The following is a 20,534-nucleotide window of genomic DNA, read 5'->3' on the forward strand; positions in this document are numbered from 1 at the left end:
GATTGGTTGCTATGGACAACTATTACACTTGACCTTTTCACTAGCTTTCGTATATCTACCCCACTGACCCCAACCCATTAATTAGACGGCTCATAAATCTATGTGAGGTTGGGTCTGGTTTGTGGTGGTGTTGTTACCAGCAGAGCGCACTCACATCTGTTTCTGATGTATTCCTCTCTATGAAGAATGGCAGCGTATACTCTTCCTACTTTTTGCCCTAGAATACGGATCAGGGGCCCCTGTTTTTCACGAAGGACACTATATAACAAAGTAAGGGCTTATTCACACAAACGTATAATACGTCCGTGCTACGCGCGTGATTTTCACGCGCCTCGCACGGACCTATGTTAATGAATGGGGTCGTTCGGACTGTCAGTGAATTTCACGCAGCGTATGTGCGCTGCGTGAAACTCATGACATGTTCTATATTTACCCGTGTTTTGCGCGGCACGCACCCATTGAAGTCAATGGGTGCGTGCAAATCACACTCGGCACACGGAAGCACTTCCGGGTGCCGCGCGTGATTCGCACTACAGTAGTAAAAACTATGAGTGAAAACAGAAAAGCACCACGTGCTTTTCTGTTTGTAAACATAAAAACAGAATGTCATCATGATACCGGCTGCGCGAAAATCACGCAGCCGCGCACCATATGCTGATGACACATGGACCTTTGGCGGGCGCAAACCGCAGCGTTTTTTTTTTGCGCGCGCAAAACGCACACGCTTGTGTGAATCCGGCCTAAAGGCAACAGCACTAAAAAGGCCACATGCACATGATGCGGATTTCGTGCAGATATGCAGCGTGGATTTTCCCACTCCAAATCTGCAGCGCAATACAGTATCAGCAAAGTAAATGGCACTTCAAGTAATCTCACCTACACGTTGTATAAAGAAAGCGCAGTGTGGACAAAAAGGGAGAAAAGTCATGCAGAAAGATTTCTGCGGTGCAGCTTTCATATCCACAGCATATCAGTTTATGCTGCGGATTCTGTGCGGAAATGGCCCATAGACTTGAATGAATTCCGTAATAATGTTCACACAGGGCGGATATGCTGCGTAAAAGCACACAGTGTATCCGCGCTGTGCGCTGCAGGGAGTTCCGGACGAAAAACCACACCAAATTGTGGTACTTTTTCAGCCAAAATGTCCGCTGCGGAAAACTGCACATAAAACAAAAAAAAGGTTCATACTTAACGTAACTATTGCGATGTGTCCCTCTGCCGCTCTGCAGCCCGGCTTCCTGGAATGACGTTTCATCCCATGTGACCGCAACAGCCAGTGATTGGCTGCAGCAGTCACGTGGGATGAAACGTCATCCCAGGAGGCCGGGCTGAAGGAAGAAACACAGACTTCTGGTTAAGTATAAGGCCTCATGCACACGACCGTAGCCATGTGCACGGCCGTGATTTTCGGGTCGGCCGGCCGGCCACGCAGTGACAGCCGCGAGCCGCCCACAAATCGCGGGCCGTGCACATGGCCACGGCCATTATTTTCAATGAGCCCGGACCGCAGAACACAGCCCTAATAAGACATGTCCGTTCTTTCTGCGGTGCGGGCTCCTGAGAACCACGTCGTGTGCATGGCCCCGTAGGAATGAATGGGGCCGCAATTCTCCTGTCGATTTTCGGGGGAATTGCGGCCGCAAAAGCACAGTCGTGTGCATGAGGCCTAAGAATTTTCTTTTTCAGAGTTGCATTTTTTTACGGCAGAAGCGTTGCGATTCTGCTGCAATAAACACAACAACTGCCATTTGTTGCGGGTTTTACCTCCCACTGAATTCAATGGGGAAGACCCGCAACAAATAAGCAGCGTTTATGCGAATACTATCGACATGCTGCGGAATAAAACTCTGCACCGCAGGTCAATTTCTGTGCGTTTTTTCTGCTCACTATTTACGTGTGAATGAGATTTGTTCTATCTCATCCACTTTGTTGCTGCTGTGTTATGCAGAATGCAGAATTCTGGGTAAGTATAAGATTTTTTTTTCTGAGTTGCTTTTTTTGCAGTGGAATCGCTGGTTTTTTGCTACAAAAAATGCAACATTTGCTATTTGTTGCGGGTTTTACCTCCCCATTGAATTAAATGGGGAAAACCTGCAACAAATAAGCAGCGATTACGCAAATACAATTGACATGCTGCGGATTGAAAAAAAATGCACTGCAATTTCTAAGCGGTTTTTTCCGCTTTTCATTTGCGCAGCGTGTGGATGAGATTTGTTCAAATCTCATCCACTCTACTGCTACTGCATCATGCTGCGGATTTTCCACAATTAAATCCGTTGCGGAAAATCCACAGTATTTACGCTACGTGTGAACTCACCCATATTGTTTTTATCACAGCAATATGCTCTACTTTTAGCGCAAATGCTGCAGAAATTTTCTGCAGCAATTCCGTTACCTGTGGACATTCCCTTATATGGACTATGGAGAGGGGGCCTAAACCAACCCTGATCGTTACATATTGCCCTTGACTTTTGATTTAAGGAGAGTGCTGGAGTACACCGATGTACTGTCAGAGGTCAGACACCCCTCCAATATACTTTTATGAGTCTCATTGTTGGCATATCGATTATACACAGTCGAGTCACGTTATTATAACCACCTCCTACTTTTAATGTCAGCAGCGCGTAGTCCATGGAGGAAGTGATGTGTCGTGGGCTGGCATGGTGGGTATATAAGGTGCGCGATAGGCTGTCTGAACACATATCACTCGTTGTTGCCATGGGTAAAAGGGGCGATTTATCAGAGCTGCAAAAAGGGATGATGATTGGCTTTTAGGCCAAGGGTGGCAGTGTTTCTCACACAGCGCAGTTTGTGAACTGTTCACGTGCTGCTGTAGTGAAAGTGTATCGTGAGTGGACAAATGGCACCATTGGGAATAACCAACGTGGAAACTGCGGAGCACCACGTGCCATTGATGGGAGAGGTGAATGTCGGCTATGAGGGTGTGCGAGGGCCAAACGACACGCTACAGTGGAGCAGCTCACCGTGAAAATCAACCAGGGGGCTACCAGACGTGTGTCTAAAACAACAGTTCAGCGAACCCTACTGCGTATGGGGCTTCGAAGCAGACGGATAGTCACTGCTCCTATGCTAACAAAGGTGCATAGGAAAAAAGGCTTAAATTTGCACGGCAGAATTGGACCACCGATGATTGGCAAAGGATTGCCATCTTCGATGAGTCACATTTTCTGCTTCACCGAATGTATGGACATTGCCGTGTCAGACGAGAACCGATTTGGGTATGAATCCATCGTTGCAGATCACGTCCACCCAACATGCGGTTTGTTTTCCCTGGGGCAGATGGAATCTCACCGGCAAGACAATGCCACATGGCTAGAAATGTCCGACAGTGGATGGAAGAGCACGACCAAGACTTCCAAGTACTTACCTGGCGCCCAATTTGCCAGACTTGATCGTCTTATTCGCTCTATGGATCCTCCCAAACGCACCCTCCAGCAAATGTTAGAAGCACTGCAGTCAGCATGGGTCCAGATACCGGAGACAACCAACCAGCACCTTATTGAGTCACTCCCAGCCCATCTAGCTGATGTCAGTGCTGCACACGGCGATTACTCTGGATATTATCCGGTGGTCATAATAATGTGACTCGACTGTGTATATGTCATCAATGTCTTATTGGTGGGATCCCTATGATATCTAGAAATAAAGTGCAGCACCCCATTATGTTTTTTTCTGCACAGCACTAGTCCTGATCAGGGTTTCCAACCATCCGGAAATTCCTGGACAGTCAGTCAAAATAGGGAACTTTTTTTCTGTAAAAAAAAAAAAATGGGATTGTAATTATCAGTTTAGAGGTCACAGTACACGCTGCTTATATGTTTATATCAGTATTCTAAGCTATATACCACTTTTAATCGTTATGATTCATTATGGTTTTCTAATTTGTACGTAAAAAATGTTAGCTGTCTGTGATTTTTTGATATATTGTCCGGAGAAAAGAATAGATTTGGTTGGCAACCCTGGACCTAGCGTTGTATTCACATAGCAACACAACTATTCATTTGAATGGGGTTGTGTTGCAATTACTGACCAGCTGTAAGCATCGGGGCAGTACTGGCGGTACTGCCGTCAGGGGCCCGGCCATAAATTTGAAAAAAGGGGGGCCCGCTCTCCACTGGTTGAATTAATTTGCTCACAGCAGTGGGGCCCTTATGATTTCACTTTGGTGAAAGGAATAGGTCCCATCACGGATCCGGGGCCCATTCTTTACACCAATGTAAAACCCTAAGGGCTCGCTGTTCACATAGTGCCTGCCCCCATCTCCTCCACAGCGGCGTGACAGCATGTGTGGAGGAGACAAGGAGGGGAGACGTCACGAAGACAGCGGGAGTTTTGAGTCCAGTGGAGTCGTCAAGTAGCAGCAGAAGACTTCTGACATAGTGAGTATGTAATGTCTGTGGTCTGTGTCAGGCTGTCTCCTCACATCATATCCCTCCCCCCCCCCCAAAAAAAAGCAATGTCTTACCCATGTCTTTACTATACCCTCTCAGCACTGCAAGCAGAGGGAGAAGACAGGTTTATTGTCCTGTTACACAGCACAGGAGATAAGAGCCGTCACTGCTAGTGATACAATGTGGTGCTTCAGTGTCCAGAGGATGTCATACAGACCTGGGTAAGACATTTGCTTTCTATGGGGTGGGTGGTGGGGTTAGATCACAATGGGGGCAGGGAAATGTTATTGGGTGGGGAGGGAAAAGATTGTGTAGTGGGAAAGAGAAAATAATAGGGGGTGGATGACACTGAAGGAGGCATTATACTAAGGGGTGATAACTGGGGGAAAAGAGAGGATATCTGAAGGGAGGGGAGAAATTATACATGGGGAGGGCTAGAGGAATGAGAGAGGATAACCTGGGGGAGGAGGAGAGATCTTAAAGGGGTTGTCCACTTTCTGAAAATCGGTGACCTATCCACCGGATAGGTCATCAGTATATGATCGGTGTGTGTCCGTCTACCTTGGTGCACTGGATGTTTGGAATGGTATGCAGTAGTTGAAGCCGGAACCAGATGGCTCCAACCACTGCATAGCGGCCGTTCGGCAGCTCTGCTCCTATTCACTTGAATAGTAGCAGAGCTGCAATACTGCAGCTCGGCCACTATTCTTTGACTGGAGCCATCTGGTTCCGACAACATCGTCTGGAGCCTGGAGGCAGCCTGAGTGCCGGATCAGTGCTGGGTCCGGTTGTCGGACACGTACCGATCATATACTGATGACCTATTCGGAAAGTGGGAAAACCCCTTTAAAGGCTATGTACACCTCTGAAAAGGTTTTTTTTTTTTTAATGTGTGTTATTCAACTTTGTAAATACATTTTATTAAAAATTGCTTTTACTTTTTGAGATAGAGCAGTACCCTGTAGACAGAACAAATGTATCTTTTGCTAAGACCTGAATCCGTCAGTCCCGCGGACCTGACTTGTTCAGTTTCGGTGGGTCCTGCGTGTCTCTGACATCCACCTGTTATCAATCAAATCTAAGTTTTGAACAGAGACACACAAGACCCGCTGACACTGAACCTGTCAGGTCCGCGGGACTGACGGATTCAGGTCTTAGCAAAAGATACAACTATTCTGTCTACAGGATATAAAACAGCTGTATCTCAAAAAGTAAAAATAATTTTTAATAAAAAGTATTTACAAAGTATCACCAAACACACTGGTAAACTTTATTAAAAAAACAACAAAAAAACACATTCAAAGGTTTACATAGCCTTTAAACCTGAGATATGATCCATATAATTCTTGTATTATGACCCGGCCTCCCTCCGCACACAGCCCAAGCAAGTTATTAATAAAGCCCCTGTCACCTGCTGTGTGCCACCTGTCCCCCGCACAAAGCCCCTGCCAAGGTGTCTCCTCAATGCCCTCTCACCCACAGAGCCCATTAATCTGTGTGCCCCCTGCTCATGCCACGTAGTGTCTTGCTACAGCCTTCTTCCCCTTATAGAGGCCATGTTACCTCGCACCTCCTCCCTGCCCCCCACCACATAGCCACCTACTGTCACTCTTCGCTTACCATAGAGACCTAATCCCATGTAGTTATAAAGAGGCACCCATAGAAAATTGGACATCTCCCCCACAGAGCCTCAGCAGATAATCCCCACCAATAAATGTTTTGTTATCAAATCCCATATCCACTAGATAGACCATAAATGCCTGAATGCTAAACAGTGGCGGCAGGCAGGGGTCTGCTGGAAAGGTGTCTGAATTTTTCAGGTTCGGGGTTTGAAATTTTTTAGAGGTCTCGTGTCTGAATTAATTTTGCCGTGTGGTGTCTACACAGATGTCACTCGAGCACAATCCTGTTAGTTTAACGCGTTAAATGCTGTGGTCAATAGCGACCGCAGCATTTCAATTGTTAGAAAGAGGGGGGCGACCCTCTCTAACAGCTCATTGCGCCCCCTGCAACGCAATCACGGGGGGGGGGGGGGGGGGGCGATGGTTGCTATGGCTGTCTGGGGGCCTAATGAAGGACCCCAGGTCCGCCATCTTTGTGCCCCTAATAGATGCGTCAGAGTCATGATATATACCGCAATACATTAGTATTGCAGTATATCGTGCAAGCGATCTAACGATCGCTGGTTGAAGTCCCCTAGGGGGACTAATAAAAAAAAGTAAAGATGAGTTAAAGGGAAGGTGTCATAAATTATTTTATTTTTTTTAATCATACTGCTTTTAGTATGATATGACATAAATTTTATTTATTTGTGTTCTACTTTTTACTTACTTTTACTTCTCTATGGGGGCTGCCATTTTTTTTTCATCTCGGTATTTGTCGACTAACGACACATACAGAGATGGAATTCGGCACATACATCCCCATAGAGAATGCGAACGGGAGCCGTTCCATTCTCTGCAGCGTACGCAGTCTGTGTGGGAACGGCGCATGCGCCTCTCCCACACAGACCAAAACGAAGCTCGTTAGCAGAGCAAAATCCGGTGCCATTTTCATGTGGACCGGAAGCCGCTGCCGGACAGTAAGATGACGACTTTCGGCCGAGGCTTCCGACGATATGTTCAAGGAAGCGAAGACGCAATGAATAGGAGCGGAGGCGGCAGCGGCGGCAGGAGCAGGTAATTTATGTTTGTGTATGTGATGTGTGTATTATGTTCGTGTATGTTAGGCCTCGTGCACACTTCCGAGACATTTTTCATGGCCGTTTGTGACGGATCTGTGTGGCCGTTTTAGCGGCCGTGTGTACTCTGTGTTTCCGTTTCCGTGCGCCGAGCATGGTACTGTCCAGGGTGCTGAAAGAGTTAATGGGCTGCACTGATCGGCGGTAACTCTTTCAGCACCCTGGACAGTACCATGCTCGGCGCTTGGAAAATACAATTTTAATATAATAAAAACAAAAAAATAATAATTTCATACTTACTTTCCTCCTGTACGGCCTCCAGCGATGACGTTTCATACATGTCGCCGTTGCAGCCAAAACTGCAGCTTATCCCGCAAAAAATAATCCCTCATACCACTTGATCGACAGAAAAATAAAAAAGCACAGTAGAAGGAAGTTGGCACCACTCTCAATCTTCACAGCATGGAACAGGCAGATAGATGCAAGTGGAGTCAGGGTTTCCTCATTTAAGCAAACTTCGGGCGGTGCTCAGCATAAAAACAGACGGTCTTGTAGTATGCGAGAGAGAGAGAAAAGACCACGGCGCCACATAGTGCAGTTCAGTAAGGTAGGACGATGAAGGGATAAAGAAACCATGCTCACCATAAAGCCATAGGTATTGCGCAAAATAAATCCACGGGTGCTGCTGCCAGATCCGGACCGGTTTCCAAAGGTAACCGCTGATGTATAATAGGTAGATGTAGAGAAAAGGGGATCTATAACGGCGCTGCTGCGTGGTCCAAGTTGGTGTAGAAACGAGTAGTCTCTTTTAATAATGATGAATATTTTATTGCGATAGCAACGCGTTTCGACGCCGAACTGGCGTCTTCATCAGGCATAGTATAATATAGATGAAAGAAATGAAAATGCGGCACTCACCCGTTTGCAAATCTTCTTAACTTTCATTGTGTCACCTTGGCGAGGGTAAAAGCATTACAGGGAGGACAGCTAGTTGTAGGTTACAGCCTGTTTCGCGCCGGAGATCGCGCTTCTTCTGACCTCCCTGTAATGCTTTTACCCTCGCCAAGGTGACACAATAAAGTTAAGAAGATTTGCAAACGGGTGAGTGCCGCATTTTCATTTCTTTCATCTATAGAAAAATAAAAAAGTTATGGCTCTCGGAATTTGGCGACACAAAATAAATTTTCTTTTTTACACTGATTTTTACTTGTAAAAGTAGTAAAATATAGAAAAAAATATATATATTTGGTATCGCAGTAATCGTACTGACCCACATGTTGTTTTAATTGCACAGTGAATTCCGTAAAAACGGCGTGCAAAAAACCATGGAGGAATCACAGTTTTTTTCATTTTCTACCCCACAAATATTTTTTTTCCCGTTTCCTAGTACATTATATGGCAAAATAAATGGTGTTACGAAAAACTACAACTCGTCCCGCAAAAATCAAGCCCTCATAATACTATATCGACTGAAAAATAAAGACGTTATGGCTTTTGGAAGGTGGGGAGGAAAAAATGAAAATCTGAAAAAGGGCTGCGGCGGGAAGGGGTTAATTCAACTGTATAGTGAACGCCGTACAAAAAAACCCGCTAAAAACGTCAAAATCACTTTTTTTCTGCATTCCCCCACCAAAAAAATATAATAAAAGTTAATCAATAAGTCCCATGCACCCCAAAATAGAAATGATGAAAACTACACCTTGTCTCGCAAAAAAAAGCCCTCATATGGCGATATCAACGGAAAAATAATACAGTTAGGGGGGATTCACACGAACGTGTATTGGGTCCGTGCGGGCCGCGTGGTTTTCATGCGCCACTGACAGACCAATACAAGTCTATGGGGCAGTACAGACAGTCCGTGCTTTTTGCGCGTTTGTCAGCTGCGCAAAAAGCGCGACATGCTCAATATCTCCGCGTATTTCGCGCATCACGCACCCATTGAAGTCAATGGGTGCGTGAAAACCACGCAGGTCGCACGGAAGCACTTCCGTGCGAACCGACTGAAACAGCGCACCAGCTGTCAAAAGGATGAATGTAAACAGAAAAGCACCACGTGCTTTTCTGTTTCCAAACATCCAAACGGAGTGTCTTTGAGATGAGCGAACCTGGACAACTGAACCGAACTTCACCGGGTTCGGCCGAACTTGTTTTGGCCGAACCCGGCAAAAAATTTTCCGGTACGCGACGTCAGGAGATAGTCACTGTCCAGGGTGCTGAAAGAGTTAAACTGTTTCAGTGACTTCCGATCCCAATATACATGAACCTGTAAAAAAAAACGAAGTTCTGACTTACCGATAACTCTCGGCTTCTTCCTCCAGTCTGACCTCCCGGGATGACAATTCAGTCCAAGTGACAGCTCCAGCCAATCACAGGCCAAGCACAGGCTGCAGCGGTCACATGGACTGCCGCGTCATCCAGGGAGGTGGGGCCCGATGTCAAGGGAGGCGCGTCACCAAGGACACGTCACCAAGGCAACGGCCGGGAGGGAAGTTCTCGGTAAGTACGAACTTTTTCTTTTTTTTTAACAGGTTTCTCGATATTGTGTTCGGCATTCACTGTCGAGGGTGCTGAAAGAGTTACTGCCGATCAGTTAGCTCTTTCAGCACCTTGGACAGTGACGGGCGTCGACTAGCCTCATCTCTATGATGGCGGCTGCGCGAAAATCACGCAGCCGCGCATCATACACGGATGACACACGCAGCTGTCAAGTGGTTTTTGCGCGCGCAAAACGCCACGTTGTTTGCGCGCACAAAAACGCAACGTTCGTCTGAATCTGCCCTTATGGCTCTTGGAATGCGGTTATGCAAAAATTTATTATTTTTGTTTAAAAGGTTTTTTATTGTGCAAACGTAGTAAAACATAAAAAAGGTAAACATATGTTGTATTGTCGTAATCGTACCGACTCATAGAATAAAGGTAACATGGTATTTATGCCGCATAATGAACGGCATAAATTTAAAACGTGAAAAACAATGCAGGAATAGCGTTTTTTTTCAATTCCCTTCTCCAAAAAAAGTTAATAAAAGTTAATCAACATAATATATGCACCAAAAAATGGTGCCATTGAAAAACACAACTCGTCCTGCAAAAAACAAGAACTCATACGGCTATGTCGACGGAAAAATAAAAGAGTTATAACTCTTGAAATATGAAGATGAGAAAAATAAAAAAGAATGCTTGGTCATTAAAGGGTTATGCAGTTGCGTAAAATTGATGGCTCATCCTCCGGATAGGCCATCAATATCTGATTGGTGGGCACCTACTCTTGACACCCTTGTCGATCAGAACTATGTTTTCAATAGTTTTTTATTAAACAGTTTTGTAAAATAGTAATAACACAGACTCTCAGCTTTTGCATATCAATAATACAATCGAACAGAGTATTAGACCAACATGGCCTGCAGTGAAACTCACATTACATGTCTGTCATGATGTCAAAACTCTTGCAAAATATAGATCATATAAATGTATTCATTGCTAACATAGGTAACTACCCTTGACATCACATTGCTTTATAGAGTACAGTGATGTGGCCTCTATGGGAGAGAGAAAAGAAAAGAAAAAACACACACAATAACCAAAAGAAGGATGGGGAGGGGGGGGAGGAAAGGTGTGGGGTAGAAGGGTATCGTAACCACCTCTATGTATTCACGAAAGTGTGCGTTTCCTCCATGGGTCCCAAATGGCATCAAATTTGTCTAATGTACCAGCCAGAAGATGTGTTAGGCGGTCATCGACCATTATCCATGAGATCTTAGCGATCAACATATCCATAGACAACGTAGATGATCGCCAAGCCCTAGCAATAGTTATTTTAGCTGCCAGGAACACATATCGGACAAATTTACATGTGGGGGCCCGAACCTCCGGGATAGGACCACACAGCAGTGCCGTAATTACATCATTGGGGGGTTTGACTTGGATCACTGTGTTAATAAGCTGGTATACCTGGTTCCAAAAAGCGGCAACTACTGGACATTCCCATAGAATATGCATTAGCGTGCCCTCCACACCACACTGCCTAAAGCAGTGCGAATCCACAGATGGATTAAATCGAGCTATACGAGTGGGGACCATATACCATCTCATTAATACCTTATAACCCGCTTCAACCAAGGATGTGTTAATAGATAATTTCGAGGTCATACACGCCATCTCCCTCCACTGCTCCAATTCCACCACCATACCTAAATCGTGTTCCCACCGGGACATGTAAGGTAGTTCACCCTCCGGAGTGACCAGATCGGAATATATTGTGCATATTTTACGTCGTAGGCCAGAGATCCAGCACAGCCTTTCAAAAGTAGTCAATGTACTGTTGTCCCCCTGCTTGGATTTCCAGTCCAACAAGAAATGGTGTATCTGCATATATCTAAAATGCTCCGATGGGGGCATCGAGTGTGAGTCCTTAAAGTAACCCAAACTTCTAATGTCCCCCCCTATAAAAAAGTCCTTGATCCTCCAACGAAATTCCATACTACGCAGACCGGGAGGAAAGGCAGAGTTACCCGTGATAGTCATTAGCGGGTTATGGGGTGATTTAATATGGAATTTCTTTCTAAGCGTGTCCCACAGCTGTAACATCTGAGAAAGCACAGGGGAGAGAACCGGAGGCCTGTCCGAGGACTCCATCCACAATAGCGTTTCCAGCGGGAAACGAGCACATGCGGTCGTTTCAATTTGTGTCCATTGAGGGCAGTATGGTCTCACATAAATATCTGTAAACTGTGCCAGACGTGCTGCATGGTAGTAATGTTGGATATTGGGAACCCCCAGACCCCCCGCAATTTTAGGAGTGAATAAAGTTTGTCTCTGTATTCTCGGGCTTTTAGAACCCCAAATAAACGACATAATGAGCCCTTGGATTTTTCTAAGGGACTTCTGAGGGACCACGATAGGGAGCGTGCGAAAATAATACAGCAATCTGGGCAAAATCGTCATTTTGATGGAGGCAATGCGACCAAACCATGAGAGATTAAGAGGAGACCATCTAGTGAGATCTGCAGCTATTTGTTTAAAAAGTGGAGGGAAGTTGTCCTTGTAGAGGGACTCTATAGTGGGTGTCAGTTTGATGCCTAAATACGTCAATCTACGAGCATCCCAATGAAAATCAAAGTTAAGTTTTAGGAGCTTTACTACCCTATCCGGTAGTGTAAGATTCATTGCCACCGACTTGGCATGATTGACCTTAAGTCCAGACAGCTTGCCAAACTGATCAAGGATATGAAAGAGATTCGGCAAGGATGTAAGAGGTGTCGACAGAAAAAGCAGAATGTTATCCGCAAACAATGCACATTTATGTTCTACTCGCCCCACCTTCACTCCCCTAATGTCGGGAGAATTTCGTATGAGATTGGCCAATGGCTCAATAGCCAGCGCAAACAGGGAGGGCGATAGCGGGAACCCCTGACGCGTTCCTCTGCATATTGGAAAGGCTCCCGACATAAATGCCCTAGAATTTATTTTTGCTGTAGGAAGACAATATAAGATCTTAAGAATAGACAAAAAGCTGGAACCAAAGCCCATCCTTCCAAGGACATAAAACAAATATTCCCAGGATAACGAGTCAAAGGCTTTCTGAAGGTCAAGGCTTAATAGCATACTTTGACGTCCAGAAGTACCATCCCACTCCGAGCGGACTGCTGAGATATTATCCACAGCCCTTCTCGTCTGGTCCTCCGCCTGGCGGAAGGGTCTAAACCCCGCTTTTTCCTTATGTATATATGTAGGGAGGAACGAATTCAATCTAACCGCCAGGATTTTTGTCATAATCTTAAGATCCACATCGAGTAGGGATATCGGGCAGTAATTGGCCTGATCTGTATGATCCTTATGAGGTTTGGGAATGAGATGTATGTAAGCTAAATTTGAGAAAGGAGGCAAACTATTACCTTCCCGATAGGCATTGAACAGTTCAACCATGTGCGGTGCCAAGACCTCCCTAAAGTGTTTATAATAACCTGAAGAAAACCCATCTGGTCCCGGGGCTTTGTGAGCCTTCAGATTTTTAATAACATCCAATACCTCTTCCAAACTAAATTCAGCATCCAATACCTCTCTATCCCCTTGGGAAAGTTTAGTAGGGATAGCTGTTTCCAGCAAGACCTTAGCCTTATTTTTATCAAACTGAGGTGGTGCCGAGTACAATGCTGAATAAAAATCATGAAAGGCCTTTAAAACCTTTGTAGGATTCGGTGATAGAGATCCATCCACCAAGCGCAATTTTGGCGGTGTTGAGGTGTTAAATCGGGGCGTAAGGCGTCTGGAAAGTAATGTCCCCGGTTTGTCCCCCTGTGAAAAAAACTCATGTTGTGACCATCGCAGACTTTTTTCCGCCCAGCTCGTCAGACATAAATTCAATTCTGTTCTAGCTTCCGCCAGTTTCGCTCTGATAGCTGCCGATGGGTCTTTTTAAATTGCTCGGACAGGTCCGCAAACTTCCTTTCCTTTAACGCAAGTACCTCTTTCGACCGTTTCTTATTACGCGAGGCTATCTGAATGAACTTTCCCCTAATCACTGCTTTGTGAGCCGCCCAGTTGGACATGATCGAGGTGTCCGGTGCCTTATTAAGTAGGAAGTATGTGTCCAATTCCCTTTGGATTTCTTTGACTATCTCCTGATCCGATAGTAGTGACTCATTCAATCTCCAAGATGAGATGGGAGGTCTCCCACATAAATCTGACAGCCTAACCACAATCGGGTCATGATCAGACCAGGGGGTAGCCAAAATCCTAGCGTCCGTGACCTTAGGGAGCAAACTAGTAGAAAGCAGAACATGATCAATGCGGGTGTGAATATTATGGGCTGAGGAGAAATAAGTATAATCCTTTGCTGTGGGATTAAAATCCCGCCAGACATCTATGACATCCACCGAATGAAAAAAACTTGCTACTTGTATGCTAGTTGACGTAGGAGGAATAAATCGCACGCTGGATGCATGGGATTTATCCATGGACACGTCCAAGGCGATATTAGAATCCCCCCCATAATTATCGGGCCCTCTATCGATGCTTGAAGCTTGCGCCACATGCCTTGGAAGAACGCCGGTTGATTGGAGTTGGGGCATAGTAGTTAATAAAAGTTATCGGAGACTCCCAGTCCCCTAAGAACTGCAACGGGTTGCAACTATGAAGTATCAGGCTTAAACTCAACATCAGTGTTGTTTGAAGACATCATAGTCCGATATGAAGAATAAGGAAGAAAAATGAATGCATCTATTTTCGGCCCTCCACCAGTCATGGAGGATTCGGTTGTTGACGACGAGAGTACACCCTCTGTTCCCGAGGCGCCTCTGGACGGCCTCCCTGCGTGCGCCAAAGTGGTGACAACGGAGGTTCCTGTATAGGGAGTCGGGAAGAGCTGGACTTATCCTGGGACGGTAGAATATTTAAGTCCCTCAGAAGATCTTCCCCTTCCTGTAGCGTAGAGAAGCCATATTGCTTGTTATTGCGCATGAAAAGGAGACGATATGGGAATGCCCACCGATATGGAATAGCATGGTGTTTGAGGGTCTGCAGAATAGGGCGAAGTATCCGCCTTTTTTGAATGGTTTGGGGAGGCAGGTCCGCAAATATCTGTATCGCGGTGTTACAAATGGTGATCACCGGAAGCTTCCGGGCTCTTTCCATCACTTTCTCCTTAACCGAATAATAGTGAAGTTTCACTATTATATCTCTAGGAAGTCCATCCCGCCTCATGGCCGTCAATGCTCTGTGGGCACGGTCAATTTCCATATGAGATTCCGATATATCGGGTATCAAGGTAGTAAGTAGCATACGAACCACCGCCGGTACATCCGTTTGTGATTCCGGGACCCCTCTGATCCTGAAGTTATAGTGTCGGGATCTGTTTTCCAGGTCCTCAATTCTGGTGTTCGCCTCATCCAATTGCCCCTGCAGGTCTTCCATAAATATGGTATTCTGATTAACTCTTGTCGTGATGGAGGTCATTTTGGTTTCTATAGCCTGCATATGAGCCCCCACTTTATGCAGATCTTGATGTACAGCGGCAATCTTGGAGCTGATTTCCCCCATCTGAGCTTGCATGGCTCTTGATATGCAAGAAAAAATGGCGTCCTCTGACAGTCCGGAAGTAATGACCGGCGGCATGAGCGAGTGCTGTGCCACGTGAACGGGCGCTGGCTGCGGTATTCCCAGGTCCTCGATCGGGCCCTCTGCCTGCGAATCCTCCGGTGCCTGCGATGGTGATTCACTGCCGTGCTCCCTCAGGAGCACAGGATAATCCTGCGACAGTGCCGATGTGCCGGGCTGTATCTGTGTCTCCTGCTGCATGCCCTGCTCGGCGCCGCCATCAGCATGTCTGCCATGGACCTCTGAGCCTGGGCTTGCTTACCCCGTCTGCCGCTCCCTCTGGCCATAGATGGATGCCCGAGCATCTAAGGTACTTCTCCTATCTCTTATGGGTCCCGATGTCTGCTGTTAGCGATATATATGCTGGGTTGCCTTCACGAGGTGCTGAGCCTGGCTAGAATGCGTCCGCCATATTCAGCTGCGCGCATGCGCCCCTCGATCAGAACTATGAATGGTCACCGGCACTCCCGCGACCATTGCTTCATCTTCATTGCTTACACATGGCAACTGTTATGAAATCACTGGTTTCTCAATTCCCAAAGGCTGCTGGAGACTGTCGGGAGTAAGCGTGCAAATAAAACCGCAAACCCAAATCCGTCACCACCCTGATCGACAGAATCTAAGGCTACTCTGAGGTATTCGCCAGATCCCACCTCAAGGCGGGATGGTTTTTGCTGCATAGAACCCAGGTTGTTCTAATAGAGTTCAGTGTTGGATAAGAGGTGCAATGCAGGCTATACCTGAACAGGCAACCAGACAGCCAGAGGGTAAACAGAGTCCAAAACAGAGCCAGTGGAAATCAGGTACAGCAGAGGTCAGAACCAGCCAGGAACAGATAATCAAAATCGGTAAACAAGGAGTTAACGAGAGACAAGCCGAGGTCAGTTTCTAAGAAGTCTAGGGCACAGAGTAAGGGCGGATTTACACGAGTAAATGTACACGTGTGCGTTTTGCGCACTGAAAAAATGCGGCGTTTTGTGTGCGCAAAAGGCACTTAACAGCTCCGTGTGTCAGCCCTGTACGATGCGCGGCTGCGTGATTTTCGCGCAGCCGCCATCATTATGACACTCCGTTTGGATGTTTGTAAACCGAAAAGCACGTGGTGCTTTTCTGTTTACATTCATAGTTTGACAGCTGTTGCGCGAATAACGCTCGTCCCACGGAAGTGCTTCCGTGTGGTGCGCGTGATTTTCACGCACCCATTGACTTCAATCGGTGCGTGATGCGCGAACAACACAGAAATATAGGACATGTCGTGAGTTTTACGCAACGGACTCACTCTGCGCAAAAATCACGGACTGTCTGCACAGCCCCATAGACTAACATAGGTCCATGCGACACGCGTGAAAATAAATAAGCCCTTAGCGAGAGTTTGATCACAAACCCTAACAAAGGAGAAAAATTCACAAGCAAAGAAAGAGGGAGGAGGCCAAGTATAAATAGCCCACCCTACACCTGACGGGAAGAAGATAGAAGTGGGATAGGCTCAGGAAGTAAACAGAACCGCCCAGAATCTAGATCAATAATCATGGCGATCTTAAAGACACAGACGCTTCCTAACAGCAACACCGTCACATTAGTAGCAGCTGTGCACAGTATTAGGCCTAATTCACACGAGTGTATTTTACGTCCGTCTTACGGACGTTAAAACAAAGGCTGTCACGGAGCTATGTAATTCAATGGGGCCGTTCACACTGCCGTTTTTCCCTAGAAAAAAAGAACATTACCTATTTTGTTCAATTTTCAGAGATCCCTCTATAGACTCAAGTCTAAGGGGTTCCGTGAAAACAGAACCTGCACAGTGGCACCTCGGACATGAAAAAAAGTCATGTTTATCACGTTCAAGTTTCCCCACGCTCGTGTGAATCTAGCATTACATCCTTCTCTCAGTCAAGTGAATAAATTAAGCTGTAATTCCATAAAACAGCTACTACGAATGTTACGGCGTTGTGCAGTACGGTGCTGTGAAAGCGGCCATCAATTTTACGGTACTAGATATAGCTCCATTAACCCCCCATGATATAAATGTACATCATGGCGGGAGGGGAAAAGTATGGAGCCCGCTCCATACGCGAATGTCAGCTGTATATCACAGCTGACACCCAGCTCTAACGGCCAGTATCGAAGATAACTCCAATCCCGCCCGTTTAACCACTTAGATGCCACACTCACTAAGCCGTTAGACAGAGGGGGGCCCTTTCATACCATTGGCCCCCTGCAATGGGCTGTCATGGCATTTGGGGGCCTAGTGAGGGCTCCCAGATCCAGCATGCTAGTCCTCCTATAGCCTTAATAGAAAACAGCGATAAAATATGTAAACAATAATAAATATATACATAATAGGTATTGCCACGTGCCATAGAAATACCATTAGAATTACTACTGAGCTGTGACTTTTATGTTGTCCTCTCCGACGCTGATTATTTCACAGAACTTACAGAGGCGCATTGGAGGGAACTATTGCCTGGAGACCCTGAATCTCTACCTCTGGACCGAGGTGGCTCGAATCTGATGATACTGCTGTGGCTACTGTTTTCCCACAAGTATCCTTTTCATTTTCGATTTTGTTGTTCTGCTATATTTGTTTCTGACATATTTGTATAAGGTTTGTTTGAATTTTCCACAAGTTTGTACTTGACTTTTTGTCTTCTGGTCAGGCCTAGACAGGTTTGCTGTTTGATGACTCCTTATTTTCTGCTGATTTAATTAAATGAATGTGTTTCTCCCTCCGTTGACTACTCGGATTTCAAACGATAAACCTCAGAGGTTTTCCGGGAACCCTGCTTCCCGTCTGGTTATATGGTTTCATATGTACCGGGGACACCGGAGGCATGCCCCCAGGGATACTCTTTACGAATGCCTGGTTGTATTTTCACCTCATTACCTATACTTACCTTACAGTGATGTCTGTACCATGTCATATTTTGCTTGACCTAGCTCATTTGACATCACTTTGCAATCACAAGTTGATCTTAGACTACATATGGCACCATTATGAAGTCACTTTCAATGTGAGGGGTTGGAACTCGCCATCCAAAAGAGGGCAGATCTTGTACAACTTCTGTAAGAAACAGACGCAAATATGTTTTCTACAAGAGACTCACTTTAAATATCATCACACTCCCAATTTTCCCCACACTGTATTTCCGCTTTGGTTACATAGCACCTCCCAGTCAGCTGCCAAAATGGGAGTCAGTATTGGGTTCCACAGAGATTTTGATTTAGCTTTACTGGATCAGAAGATTGATCCAGAGGGCAGATATTTATTTGTAAAGGGGCTCGTTGATAATCAACTATACACGTTCTGTAATTTTTACACCCCAAATATTTCCCAATACACCTGGTTACAACAGACCCTTAATATGTTTGAGGATTTCAAATAAGGCACAGTGATAATAGCGGGTGATTTCAATGTCACTCTAAACCCCGGCAATAGATTTGTCCTCTGGTAAATCCGCACAGTCTTACAGAACATTAGCCCGTATCAAAAAACTCCTCCACAAAGCCTCAATAGACGCTTAGCGTATTCTTAATCCCAAAACCAAAGACTATACTACTCCACCCCACAAATAGTACCAACGATTGGATTATATATTTCTCTCCCCCCACAGTTTAGGACACGGTTTGGACTCCACCATAGGTACTATGGTACACTCCGACCACTCTCCGGTATTCCTTACTATTAATACCCTTTCTCAGATTTCTAAAACTTATAACTGGAGATTTAATGAATCTCTATTAGACCTCCCAGACATTAACGACAGGATTGGGAATTGATTGCAAGAGTTCTTTGATCTCAACTTCTCTGATGACATTTCATCACATACCTTATGGGAATCACATAAAGCAGTGATGCAAGGTGAACTCAGAGCACTGGCTGCACATCATAAGCCCTTATTTACACGAGCGTTGCGCACCTCGTACGTGAACCTATTTTCCCACGGACCCTTCACACGGTCCGTTGAAACAACGGCTGTGCGAACGGCCATATTAAATTACATAGGTCCGTGAGACGACCGCTGTTTCAACGGCCGTCCCATGGACGTTTAACACGCTCGTGTGAATTAGGCCTTAGAAGTTGAAATTGAGGAAATCTAAAGACTTACTCGACAGGATTTACCTCCTCGAATCCCTACATAAAAAAAATCACTAAATGATACTTATCTCACTCAATTGTCTGCCCTAAGAGAAGAACTCAAAGATTTATTGAACTCTTAGGGTATGTTCACACGGATTAGTTTCGGATGTGCATGTCACTTCTTGAGACGTTTTTCATTGATTCTATAGAAAAACAGCTCCAAAAACGGCCGTAAAAAAGGCAGCGAAAAACACGAGTTTGCTTAAAAAATGTCTTGAAAGACGTTTTTTAGTAAGCGTGTGAACATAGCCTCACTCAGCCAAATTATATTTATCCACCTCAGAGTAATTTTTTGCTCATGGGGATAAACCGACTAAATTCATGATTAATGAATGGAGATAGAGGAAATATAAAACTAAAATTCAGATGATTATAGATGGAGATGAGGAGTAGTCCTGCGAAACTGACCGCATTGCTGTTGGTTTCGAAGGTACTATACGGACCTATATAATATTAACACACGGGATGATGCTGATACTATTGCTCAGAAAAATGCCGCCACAAAATCCTTCTTGGAAGGACTTGCTCTCCCCATTATCATCGATGTCCATGCCTTACTACTCTGTAGCCCTATTACTCTAGCGGAACTATAATCTGCACTAAAAAGCCTCACCCAGACGGAAGGCGCAAGGTCCAGATGGACATCCTCTGTTTTATTATTACTAACATCTGTGATGTCCATGCTCCACACATGCTTTCCTCCTTTAATCTTGCCTTAGAGGGAACTCCCTTCCTGCCTCAAACACTCATGGCTCACATCTCCTTAATTCATAAATCTGGCAAGGTTCCAGCTATCTGAGCCAACTACCGCCCCATATCTTTATTAAATCTAGATTTAAAATTATATGCCAAGATTCTGGCCCTCAGGCTGCAATCCACTCTATCATTTAATACACGCGGATCAAACCGGCTTTGTACCCGGTCCGGAGGGCAAAGATAATACCTATAAGGTTCTCAACACCATATCGTTGGCCAGGCATTCTAAGTCCCCTTTCATTTTATTAGGCACAGATGCCGAAAAGGCGTTCAACAGGGTGGCGTTTCATGTCTGATGTACTATGCAAATTCGGATTCCCAAGAAAATTTATTACTACAGTTATGACAATGTATTCTAGACCCAGTGCCCTCAAAGCTCAACGACGCTTTCTCTGGAACTCTGCAATGTAGCTACCGTGATGATTCATATGTGATTCTTATGCTTCCCTATGTA

The 20,534-nt window shown here is 45.4% G+C and overlaps 1 long non-coding RNA gene across 1 annotated transcript; it reads left to right on the forward strand.

Moving 5' to 3' along the window:
* Positions 1–147: 147 nt before the first annotated feature.
* LOC142651373 (uncharacterized) lies at positions 148–20,360 on the forward strand. The gene is made up of 3 exons (XR_012847613.1): positions 148–270; positions 17,618–17,729; positions 17,844–20,360. It is a non-coding gene; the product is annotated as an uncharacterized LOC142651373 (long non-coding RNA).
* Positions 20,361–20,534: the final 174 nt, after the last annotated feature.

This window comes from Rhinoderma darwinii, chromosome 5 (genome assembly GCF_050947455.1).
Source record: "Rhinoderma darwinii isolate aRhiDar2 chromosome 5, aRhiDar2.hap1, whole genome shotgun sequence".
Taxonomy (NCBI): domain Eukaryota; kingdom Metazoa; phylum Chordata; class Amphibia; order Anura; family Rhinodermatidae; genus Rhinoderma; species Rhinoderma darwinii.